Source organism: Varroa jacobsoni, unplaced genomic scaffold (assembly GCF_002532875.2).
Source record: "Varroa jacobsoni isolate VJ856 unplaced genomic scaffold, vjacob_1.0 scaffold_502, whole genome shotgun sequence".
NCBI lineage: Eukaryota > Metazoa > Arthropoda > Arachnida > Mesostigmata > Varroidae > Varroa > Varroa jacobsoni.
The window spans coordinates 197069-209506 of record NW_019213404.1 but is presented as its reverse complement, the minus strand read 5'-3'; the positions used below and the strand labels follow the sequence as shown (position 1 = coordinate 209506).

General features: G+C 41.6%; 1 protein-coding gene across 2 annotated transcripts in view; it reads left to right on the top strand.

The window, feature by feature from the left end:
• LOC111260988 (neuropeptide F receptor) overlaps nucleotides 1-12438 on the top strand; it is a 76309-nt gene that overhangs the window by 60683 nt on the left and 3188 nt on the right. The gene's annotated exons all lie outside the window — the stretch shown is intronic.

Sequence of the window (12438 nt, the reverse complement as noted above, 5' to 3'; positions counted from 1 at the left end):
GGCAAGGTAGGTCGAACCATGCCTCTTCTATCGCGGCAGTATGCAAGTTCTTTGTTGACTCAAGTTCTATGCGGAATCGCATGTGTAATACACCATACGCATTTCTAACTGATCGGGACTCAGTTTTACGTAGTTTCCACATTTGTTTGGGTTATTATTCTGTAATAGGTTGCATGTGAAGCCCTTAAACTCGAAACGTCGTTTTCTTAAAAGGCCTCCCCGACCACCAATGCGTTCTCGTCCTTCAAGCCTCGACGTCTGATCGCCTCTGGGCTAGCCTTAATCTCCATTCTTGAAATGTTTACGCCACTCGCGTACCCTGTTTCTTGCTTAAGATCTCCTTACGTGACTTCTTCATCGGGACAATGTCGTGGCCCCCGAGAAACAATCACTGATCATTAAGAACTGATTTTCGAGAAGAAAGAAAGAAAGAAAAAGATATTCTCTAGACCTTCTAGACTTTTCTAGTTCCTTCTAGACCTATTTCTTCTGGGGCACACTCAACGGGTTTCCGCCCACAAGATTGAAATATTTGCCAGCTAAGTTTCGTTCGCTAGCGGTAACAGCGTAGTTCAAAAGTTTTTCATAAAAAATCCGTCGAATTCGTTTGTGAGAGCCTACTATATGGAAGACGAACATGCTTAATAGTTAGTAGGAAAAATCTGCTTAGTAGGAAAAAACATTCTGATCGAGAGAGCGTATATAATACTAGTTCCCTTACAATGTCATTGCGCAGTATCTTTATGGCTCTACTGATAACGAAGTTCTTCTAGCACAGGCAGAAATCACTCAATATCAGTATTCATGCAGTAAATGAATATTACCTATGGCATAATTTTGAATATATGGAACGGAGTGGGTGACGGTTTTTGGCCTGATCAAACGAAATCTGCTCGGCTGATTCGCGTAGAAACACATTGTCGCAACAACGGTGTTTTCGTATACTCGCGCACTGTATTCGTATCGTGCATTTGTAGACTAATAGTTATCAGGTAATACGTGTCGTTAATAAACACCAACATACACACAATTAATTACCTTTAATAGAGAGCTCTTGTGAAGCTTTTTAGGTATTTTACAGGTCAGACTTATCCAGATCTCATCTTTCATAAAGATATTTATCGGGATGTCAGCTACAATCTACCCTTTCTTTTCTACAGTCAATAACAATTCATTACCATTCAGTTGTCCTTTATTCAACACTGCTTGACCTCGCCAATCTGTCCTATCTTTTACCATTCTTGCCCTACCAATTGTGGCTTACGATGTTGATAATACATTGGCCGTCAGCCATACCGTTGCCCCTTTCGGCAAACTTAATTGTACTTATTATATATTGTAGAACTAGTACGAAACTCGGGAACTGGATAAGCTACGGCATCTGGTGCACGCTCTCGTACTGTGCTTTTCTAACTACTACGAGCGCTCCGTTAGGTCCGTCAACGTGTTCCCGTGAGAGCTGGGTGAGTTTTCCTACTTGTAGGTTCGAACCCGAGCAGAGACAGACTGCGTTTCGCGTTGGGAACCAGTCGACTGATGGAATGCCTAACGGCCATACCGGACGTGAAACTCGAAACATAGAGAAATGTCAACTCAATGGCGCTCCGCTAATTGGTGCACTCATCGTGCAGGTTACTCGCACCACGCAGATTCAACATCCCGCTATGCGTTCGGAGGTACCGTGCTCATTCCTCGAAATGCCTTCGTGTAGCAAGGCCCCAATGCAAATAGCAGCTGTGTGGTAAGTCTTCTATCCTCTCATGCTTTATTGGCTGGACTATAACATCTTTGCGTTTCACCGGACTAGATTGACGGGGCTGAATCTGGCAGAACCGTGAAGACCAGTAGAGGCTCTCAGGCACCCCATCAGCCATACTCCCTGTACGGACGACAGCTTGGCTTTCCGGATAGACGCCTCGTCGTTTACCCGCTTAGTGGTATTGTTGCCACCAGCTTAATCAGTGGCTTCGCTGAGCTCTACGCTGGCGATGTTGAGAGCGACACTGGCGGGAAACTGCTGTTTGTAGGCTGGTCAGACCAGCTATTCTACTGGCCAATGAAACTTGTGGCGTATAGCTTTACCAAGTCAATGCCGGCTGTCAATCCTACTACACTAGGAACATCAGGACCGGCAGTGTTAGTAATGGCTTGTCTTACGCTTATCAGATATCAGCGCTGTATGTTACAGTCCACTCCTTGGTGTCGGGGTCGCACAAACATACCGCATTCCCAAGCCCGATACTTGTTTTTCTACGTTCCCTGTTCTATCCGCTGTCCCGAACGGAAGCTATCGACGGACAGCGAAACGATGGCCCTGCAACAATAAGTGGTACGAAATGAGACACAGAGGTGGAGCAGGCGCGTCGCACAGGCGAACTCGCACTCGCTGGCAACGGCGAAGTCCAAATTGTAAAAACAAGAAATCAAAAAAGGGGCAGCATTTCGGGTGTGCGCTTTAGTAATACTAGAGACACCAGTAGACGGTCTCGAGGGAGATGTGGGCTTCGATAGAAATGAACAGAAAATAATGGAGATATGAAATCACAGCCCGCCGCAGCAGTAATGTTTAGTCAGTCTTCTACTACTAGCTTTATTAGATTCGCCAGTTGAAGCGGCGAAGATAATAACGCCAGCATTAGCTGCAGCCGACATCAGTGTCTATGGCCTGGACTACTCCAGTCGAAGAATAGATATACTAGGAAGGCTGGCAGCCCCTGCTAGTAGTAGTAGCACTATAACAAATGTTAAAATAGAAGTAGTAGAGGAATAGGAGAAATGATGGTGGCGGCAGAAGAATAAGCTAAGTGCGTCTATGAGGGCAATAAGCAGTTGTTCCTCAGGCAGAGGCTGTGGTAGCATCAGTATCAGCAACGACAGGTCCACTAGCAACAAGAGATAACAAACTCGTACTCAGATTCGTAGAGAAGGAATGTGGCCGTCGTGCTTCAGAGAGGCCATTGCAGACTCTGCCTTGGCTATTGAAATGACGAGTTTCTCGACCCGCTGATGGATCGCTGAGGTCTAAGGCCTACCATGCGTATATAAACGAAAATATCGGTTACACTCTCCAAGAGAGTGGGCAGCAAATGGCAGCTCGGTTCGAGCAAGCACCGCCGCTGCACAATACTGTGATCGAGCAAAAATGTCAAGAATACCGCCACATATTGCTCTTCGAAAACATCTTGCGTAAACAAATATGCCACGTTCCTAAAGATCTGCTGGAAGCAGATCAGACAAAGCTGGAGTGAACTGACGGGCCACTTAGATAGTCCAGTTGTTCACGGTTGTCAATATAGTAAGCGCAATTTTGTTATTTTCGGCCATGACCTGTGTTTTTCATTTTTTAGATAATGGTTACATAGTAGACCAATGTCGGTGCTATGACAGTACACATCGCAACATAATATATGCGTACCTACGCATTTGGCGATACCGCCGAGGGATTTAACTGTTTGTAAGAACGTTTCCCAGTTAGCCGGACGCGCTAGCAAGCAATTGCTACAGAAAATTAATGGATACAAATCAGGCTGAGCTGTTATCGGACGTAAAAGTCGCCGAGATGTAGCATAGATTTCCCCAGGTCAGCGTCAGTGAGAACTTAACGAACGTATATATATGTACCAACTGCTGTGGTCATGCTGTGACTTTCTTTTGTTACAGCATCCTTCCAGTCAAGAAACCAACTAATTTTACGTATTATAGTATAATTCCCACTCGTCTCCATTATGCTAATCTTTAATACGTTTAGTATACAGAGAATATATTTTTTGCTTTTTTTTTTTTCATGAACATTACCGCTGAAAATCATTGTCCTTTAGAGAATCGAGAAAAAGGCCGTTCGTTACAAATTATATCCTATGTATTTGTACCGTTGACGGAACTTGAAGCACCAGTCTTCCTTTGCTAGTTTCCATTAATGAGAGGCCTTTAGAGCGTTTTTGGGTAAAATGCCATATGAGTGACTCGTTGATTTTTTGGAGAACTTAAACATTTTTCTTACAATATTAGCCTACATTCACAATTAGAGAGACCAGATAATTATTCATATAAGCCATTATCTACTCTCCTTGGTAAAAAAGCACCTACATATAACTTGTCCTAAGGCAACATTTTCAAGAATCTCTATTAATGTCATAGGCCATTTTTTCAAGCCTTTGAGTAAGCTAACGACCTAAGATGACTTATACTGTTCGGTTGAATTCTACAGGCCCAGATATGCCTTGCATATTTACGCTGGTCGACCATCATCGCCTATTTAGATCATCGAAATTCGTTGTCCTCCATAGTAGAAGTGTGGAAAATGAGAGAATCCCTCAAAAGCCAGAGGGGAAACAAACTTTAAAGTTATCGATAGTGAAGTGGCAAACCGTTTACAGAAGTCGGCTCAAATTCGAAAATTAAAAGTTTAAAACTCTTCCTATTTGAGACTACAGAAAAAGGACAGTATGACATTAGGCACCAGCTGTCAGCAGAAGACTGCGTTATTATGAGCATTACTCCCAATAAACTAAATACTTACGGACAAATTTCTCGCAAAACTTTTAACAATTATTGTCTGGACGTTTGAATTAAATGAGCGCCATCGTATCGTCGTTTCTGGAGACAGCTCCTAAATAGTTAGTAAAGTTTGACGATCTAACCAAAACCGTATGTACGAACGGAGTAATTTGTCGAGGTCAACTTCGAATGGACCCAACTTCTCTGAAATAGAAGCACAATTTATATATGCAGAAATATCAAGGTCAACCTTAAATTAAAGAAACCAAACTATATATATATAACTTACAACTTTGATCACGCGTTTTGAAGGCTGCACTTGTTTCAAAAAAAAAAAATCTATCTCTATCCACGTCGTTGTCGCCCATAATTTGCTACGTCTCAAGTTTGTTGAACAGTTATCACGAGACTCGGCGGCTGCACGAAACCATATCTAGGTATAGTATATTTATTAGAGTACGGAAGCAGCCATACCTATTTTTATTTATTTCTGTGGGGGCAAGTGTTACATCCGCTAAACTGACACACTGTGATTTATGGGCGCCGCTACGATTCCCTGAGATAATCTCAAGCACCTTGCTATTATTGTCATACGCCCACATGCGTAGGTGTACTTGAACTCGGTTTGGTAACATAGGATCGTGCGACGTTTGACGTCACAGATAAAAAAGAATAGCGTGAGACGTTAATGTTTAGCCGCAAGAAGGTTTTAGTGGGAAACTATCACCAAGTCTCACGGTTACTTCGCGAGGTTAGTGAAGAATAATAGAAAAATAGGTAGCAACAAAAGCGTTTGAGTCCAATTCTACTGATTTGATTGAATGCTACTAATCTACTAGCTGATTGGGTCAATATATGGCTGCAGCATAACTGCATTAGTAAAGCTAGTCGCCTTTGTTCAATATAGAGAAATCTTAACGACTAGTAAATATAAAATTTTCTTACGATCATTTTATATGTGTTCCAATTTTTGTGAATGTTTTGCCGCGCAGGCAAATACCTATAAAGTTTCAATTTCAAGTTTTCTACCATGCTTTTATGACCCCAGTTAGTATATCATCGAAACAGCGTCAGCGGAACGATTCACTGCTATTAATTTCTATAGACTTAACGAATGCAACTTCGCGAAAAGTAAGAGAGGTATCACTAGATCGACCAAACGTATTTACCTCTATACGTCTATGGCTGATGATGGCAATGCCCCATCGGAACCGAGCGGGGCAAAGCAGCAATACAAAAGGGAACACTTCAGTGCACCGACGCCACCCATTCAGTCGGTATATCTCCGTCATTTGTTTAATCTTTTGCTACGGTCGCAATATTCAAACAAAAATGGTGAAAGACGCCAACGAGCAGTTGAGCTAATCAGCCTTTTACTCGTTAGGATACGATCTAGATGAATTTTTATTGCAGGCTTCGAGTAGTCCTAACAGTGGTATTCTGGTTGATGGCCACAAGCTGCCAAGGGCGTGTCTATAGAAATTCTAGTACCATAATGTAAATACAACCATTTTTGCCACTAAGAAAGTGTTAGGGTAAAACACACAGTGAAAAAAAAACTGACAATGATCTTATCTACGTAAAAAGTGAGCGCCTATCGGCTCAGTAACCCAGCCACAATTGGCGTATCAGTCGTACTTAGAACTAACAAGCGTATCTATTTTCTAATTTTTATTTTTACGTCCGCTTTTTCCCAACGGTAAACGGTTCTATATCACTTATAGGAACTATCAAGGCTAAAGAAGTTAGGAAACCGTCAAAAATAATAAGTAAACATGGCTCACCGAATGCAAACATCCGCTCCAGCTTGCGCGAATTTCTATAGACCGTTCTCCCGACCGGTTATATCCATTTCATTAGCGTCTCGACTAATGAAGAATATGTTCAATCTCATCAAAATCAGGACGAGAAACTATTCCCTTTTAGCTGACGAACTCTTCGGCTCTTGAACGTGTCGCCTTCGTCCGTTCTACTTCAAAATATGTATATCGTAAAAACACTACGAGAAAATTGTTGATTCTTCTCCGATTGATTGTTCGCGTTTAGGCCATGAAGTCGATTTTGACCGTTATTTTGACAACTCTCCGTGACGTAGGCATATCGAGGCATGGTGCGGCCAACCAATGCACCCGGTTACGAAACAGGCGTATGTATTGAACCTCGTTCATTACGATTTCACACTGGTTAAAATCAAACAGTAGGTACTTAATTTAGCGAGCCTCTTTTTGACATTTTCATATTGACTAACAATAATATTTGAGGATGCACGCCGTATCATATATAATACTTAATTAGAATAGAAACTTTTCCAGTTGCTGATCCGAGTTACCAACTTGACCTTGGAAAGGCCAGCGTACGACTTGTCCTGTATGGTTATATTCAGTTAGCACCATGAGCAGAAACGTATTCCTCTTTGTCTTTTGAAAGCGCGCGGCATTAAACGAAGGTGATGTGTTAGCGAATATAGAATGAACAGATCGATGGCGATTACCTGTCCAGGCGGACTCTCTGTTTCGCGTGACTCTACCAGCTGACCACTTCGTGTTTAGATCTTCTTTGAGCAAACCATCTTTGAGATAAGATCGAATAAAGTAGAAATTTAACAATACAGAAATCAAGCATACGATTAATAATGCGGGCTCGAATTCTAGTCTCTCCATCATACGGTTTTTGTTTGTCGATATAGAATGTAACAAATACGTTTAAAATAAAACGTGTTTCCCGCGCGCATCAACGCTTACGCTGAATTCATGCTTAGTATCCACTTTTGCCATTGTCGACACTACTCTATAAACAAACCTGGCTTTTTCATCTACGGCGGTTCTTCTTTCATTTTTTTTTTTGTGTAGGACAACATGCACCAGCGAGTGGGGTTGCAAAATATTAAGAGGCGCTTTCGCTGTGGTTCGATTCGACTTTGCCTGGGTCCAAGGCTGATCAGTCTTTTTTCTTCGTTTTCGAGTATCTCGAATTAGTGCACCATTCAATCGTACTGAGATTGTAAAGAATGTTGACTTGGAGCTATACACAGGAAGCGCTGAGGGCCAATGCTCTGCTTCAATTCAATTTCGGAAATGTATCAAGCCAGAGGCAATTTTTTTCAGCTCTTGCGGGAACTGGGTCAATAACGCCAAGTTCACCTCTTTCCCTCTCACACTATCTCTCACTAAGTGTAGCCTACTGGATAGGGAGCACAAAAGACTGATGGTGGTGCTTCAGAAGTCGGTATACGAGTGGTTACTGCTCACCTACTGCCATTACTACTATAGTACTGGTCCGGCGGTGGCGCAATGAACGAGAGAGAGAGTTATGGGTCGATCAACCATCAGACCAATTGGCAAAATCTATTGGCCGTCCGACGGTTCGTCCAGCGTCGCCCTTCACTTACTTGAAACGGCTACTTAAAAACGAAGCCAGGGGAAAGGGCAGACGAAAGAAAAGGACGAGCTGGGCATCAAATATTGGATTTTGCTCTTCCTGCAGGATTCAAAACTCTTAAACGGGAAAACTTAAACGGGAAACTCCTCTGGATGACGAGCAAGGCAAGGAGCGCTAGTAGGAGATTTAATGGTCCGCTCTCAAGGGAGAACCGGCTGGTCCGGAGAGTGTATGAAGTGCATGAACCCTTAGAATAAACTGAGGAAAAGCTAACGTGGATCGTGCATTTGGAGGGATAGTGGGCTGCTCAGTCGACCGTGACTCTGCGAAATTGTTTAGCGGCTCGTCTATCTCCGTCGAGCGATAGCGATAGAAGCGACAGTCCCGTTGCCGTTGTCGCCTTCGTCTCTTGCAAAACCTGTGAGTCCCACCTACCTGACGACCCAGACCGCCTCTCGCGTATTCTAACTCCTTTTGGCTTTAATCCATATCGACTAAGAAAAATAGCTGCTACTGCTATAATAGTAATTACACAACTAACACTAATCTGGCCTATTGAGGTGAATAAGTTAGCGAATAGGATATGCAGGAGGCCGCAAGCCACACTACAGTGCTTATAGTGTAGAAAACTGTCCTTCGTACTGAAGAGTATGATGTATAAGTTATTCGCACTTAGCAACAAATGGCGGACCAGTACATCGCATGGAATCGTTGACTATCGCAAAAAAACAAAGGGAGCGCATAACGGTTTGGGAGTATCTATTCTGTAAGGCTTGATATCACTCGTTGTAGGAACTCGGAAGAGGTAGGCTTGCTATGATTACGATAAGGTCGGACAACCTTTTTTTTTCTAAAGAACTGAACCGACTGATACGTCATTGAGTTAACTTTATTATTGCCGACTGCACATAACCAACGGGGAAATTATTAAGACGAATTACACCAGCGATTACGAAGCTCCCCAAGCCCATACGACTGGTCAACTAATTCTATCGTGAACGACAAAAGAAAAGATCATCCATCCTGAGCTGGACGGAGCAGCGCAACAGTCAAAAATGAACAGGGCAAATCTTTATCTAAGCGCATGTCCGGGCACTGATTATTATAGAAACATATAGGAACATGGCGCTATACCTTATACAGCGCCAACGTCAGCATAAAGACACTGTTATAGCTGAGTATAGTGCGGGTGAAAGGTGAATGAGCATCACAAAAATACGTTATGAATTTCAATACGCAATGAAGTTGTTTGAACATCTGAAAAAGGTACATAGTTGTCGGGTAGGTCTACAGCTCGTAGCGGAAGATGCACCTAGGATTCTCTATATAGAATAAAAGGTCTAAGGTGAGTTTCGTTTCTCTCTCCTATGATTATAAACGATGGAGAGCTAGTGGACTGTGGGGCGATAGGCAGAGCTGCGTGTGCAGGTTTCGATGATGAAACTCTGCAGAAAAAAAAAAAAAAAAAAAAAACAGATTACGTCTGTTTTTTGCGCTGTGGCATGATATCAACTATAGCCCATTTTTAGCCGAATAGCTACGCGATGCTACCATCTGTGTTTGAGAGGATCCGAAAATGGATGTCAGGTAACCGTCTTACTGTACGGGGTGACTTGTGGAGAATAGGACCCACCGGATTCTAATTTTTTTTTTATTTTTTAGGCTATACCACCCAATGGCGACCCCTGTTGTGAGAGCTTGCAGACTTCGCAAGTAGTTCCCACTGTATTTGTGACGTGATTGGTTATCTTGAGATGCAGCTATCACATCTGCGCAGGGCTTCTGTTGGAAATCACGGGGAACAGATCAAGTTATGCAAGTGGTTCTTCGAAAAACATTTGGCGCACGTTGTTCATTAGTGCAGATTAAGTTTCCTGGGTTGGATCAACATAGAAGTAAAAGCGCGCATATAAACCTGCTTTTATTCTACATATGCTAAAATCAGTTACGCTGGCTTACTCTATATATATATGCTTCTCTATTCGAATAATGTATTATTGCTAGGTGTGCGCAAACTCGCATTTGCGACTCTAACTTGTTATGGAGTATATGAATAGGAGGTTTTAAATGTGTTCTCTGCAGTGGGAATCACTGCTGCCATTGGGTTAGTACCGAGCAATAGCACGTCAACCACTACAAAAACAAAAAACACATAGTCTAAAAATGTATCTGTCACGTGCGTGAGTAATACTTGAGGATTTGACAAAAAAAAAAAAAGTTGTAGCATAGGGGCGAACGGTGCCAACAGAAAAACATTTGAGTATCTAAGTTTCGACGTTAATTGAAATAACGACACAATGGTTACTTAGCTACCAGCTATTGTACAGCACACACCACGAATTCGTATCGGCAGTTGGCAGCTGTTTCCCACACATTTTAAGATACTCAGTCTAGGGGAATCCTTAGAAGTTTCTGCCGGAGCCGAATCGTCGTTAAAGATAGCTGATATCTTCAATAAAGCGACTAAGAATTACGCGTTGATGACTGCCAAGCGATTCCCTGGGAATAGATGGCACGGATTTTTCATTTATCCACTTGAAAGTGTCACCAATTTAGGCTTGCGCCAAAAACTTATGACATCAAGCTGCACTGGCGGGTAAGTTCTCAGTAGCTACATTGGTAATATTTCAATGTGATTCCTTTTTGAGTTGTTGTGTACGATGAACAACAACAACAACAACAACAACAACAAAATTGTAGAAAAACCAAAAAAATATGTATGTCTGTGATAGAAGTGTTTAAGATAATCGTTAGTACGGATGTGCATTTGCTCTTCGGATGGCTAGTTGTTGTTAGCGCCAAAACCGTGAAATAACTGTGACGCGTTGTCTTATCCCTTTTTCACTATTATTACTCATACAGGTTTATTCATAGATATATAAATGTCTTGCAGATAATCGTCATAAAAGATGTACTCCGGCCTAAAATAATAATAATAATAATAATGGGTCATAAATTGCGCGCCGTCCATGTGGATCTATGGATAAATAGCAGCTTTACGGGTTGCAATATACCTGTACGCAATATTTACTATCGTATCATAGTTATTGTACTGTAATGGTAAATAATAATGATCACTTTTTAACGTCAACTTATGAACTACTATGCTATCATCGATGCTTCCAGTGGACGTCTGGAACCGTCCACGTCTAGCGGAGATGACTAGTTCAGGATACATCCGTATCTGACCCAACGTCGTTATGATTGGAATAAGCGTACGCCTCAATAGGATGTTAGATGTCGTCTGCTATACCGGAACTACCTTTAACTACGCTAGAATCGCCGATGAATAATGGGTAAATTTGTGATTCTGCTTGATACACCTCCAATTCGTTGCATAAACCCAGAATCATTTCGCCAAATTTTGGCAGCTTCACTCGTATCTTCTGAACCGAGATACGAGCACTCTATTAAGCCATTGTTTCTCTACCTAAAATTATGATACAAAGCTACGTTGATGTTTCTTCCAATCAGTGTTATCTCTTTCATTAAAACAAGACACTGGCTAACGTAAATCAGTTGTTCCAGCCTTTTACAAAGCTTCCTTGTGCAACTAAGCCCTTATCTTCTGTTATCATATTTTTCACCGTAATACGTAATAATAGTCAAACTTAGGTCAGATAATTAGGGTTAAAGTAAATTGCATACGTATCAAATCTTGTATATATTAAAACCAGACTCGCTGGATCGCACATAGTGTGCCAACATTTTTTGGGAGGTGTATTTTTATTAATCCGCAAGTATATTTAGGTGCGAGAACTCGATCGATGGCGCTAACCAATAGCCCGATAGATGGCTTTTTACCCTTGTTTTGTCGTTAGCTGCTATTGCACAACATTAGATAATAACATCGTGCTTGTGGTTGCCTGGCCACATAGCATTTGTATTCAGATCCGCCTGTAGTGATCATTCAGAGAGTAGTACGTGACGGTAACCGTACGCGGAAAAATCCAGCACAACGTCCCCCACAAAAACACCGGAGTGGCACGGAGATCGCTGTAATTTTTCATGATCTAGCAAAATGTATGATAAAATCTGTATGTATTTGCTTATATCTAGATTTAGAATAATTCATAAATTTCAATAAACTCGTTCATTTAATGTCCATTTGGCACTAAAGTCTAAAATACTAGAAAATATATAGGATGCCTGGAGCGGTTGTTCAAGCTAATGTAGTACTGTAAATATAAATAAATAATTATAATTTTCTTTATTTAGATAGCACATAGACGGCAGACCACTCGATACTATGATCCGCAATAGCGGTTCGGTGCCGCACATTGCTAAAAATGAAAAACCTTTAAAAAAAGGTGAGTAGCCTATTCACGGGTAGTAAAATTGTTCAACACAATCTTGGCAAATGCCAAAGGACACTTTCTTGGCGCATCTGAAACGTATGTTTTCATTATAAACTACTGTTACATACATATTACTATTTGGTTATATATTTCGTGGATTTGGACGAAAGCTGATTTTTTTTAAAGAGATCGTACACACGAATTTACCCGTATTGCAGAAATATTTCGTGACTAGATATACCTTCGTTGGCAAGCATGGCCATTG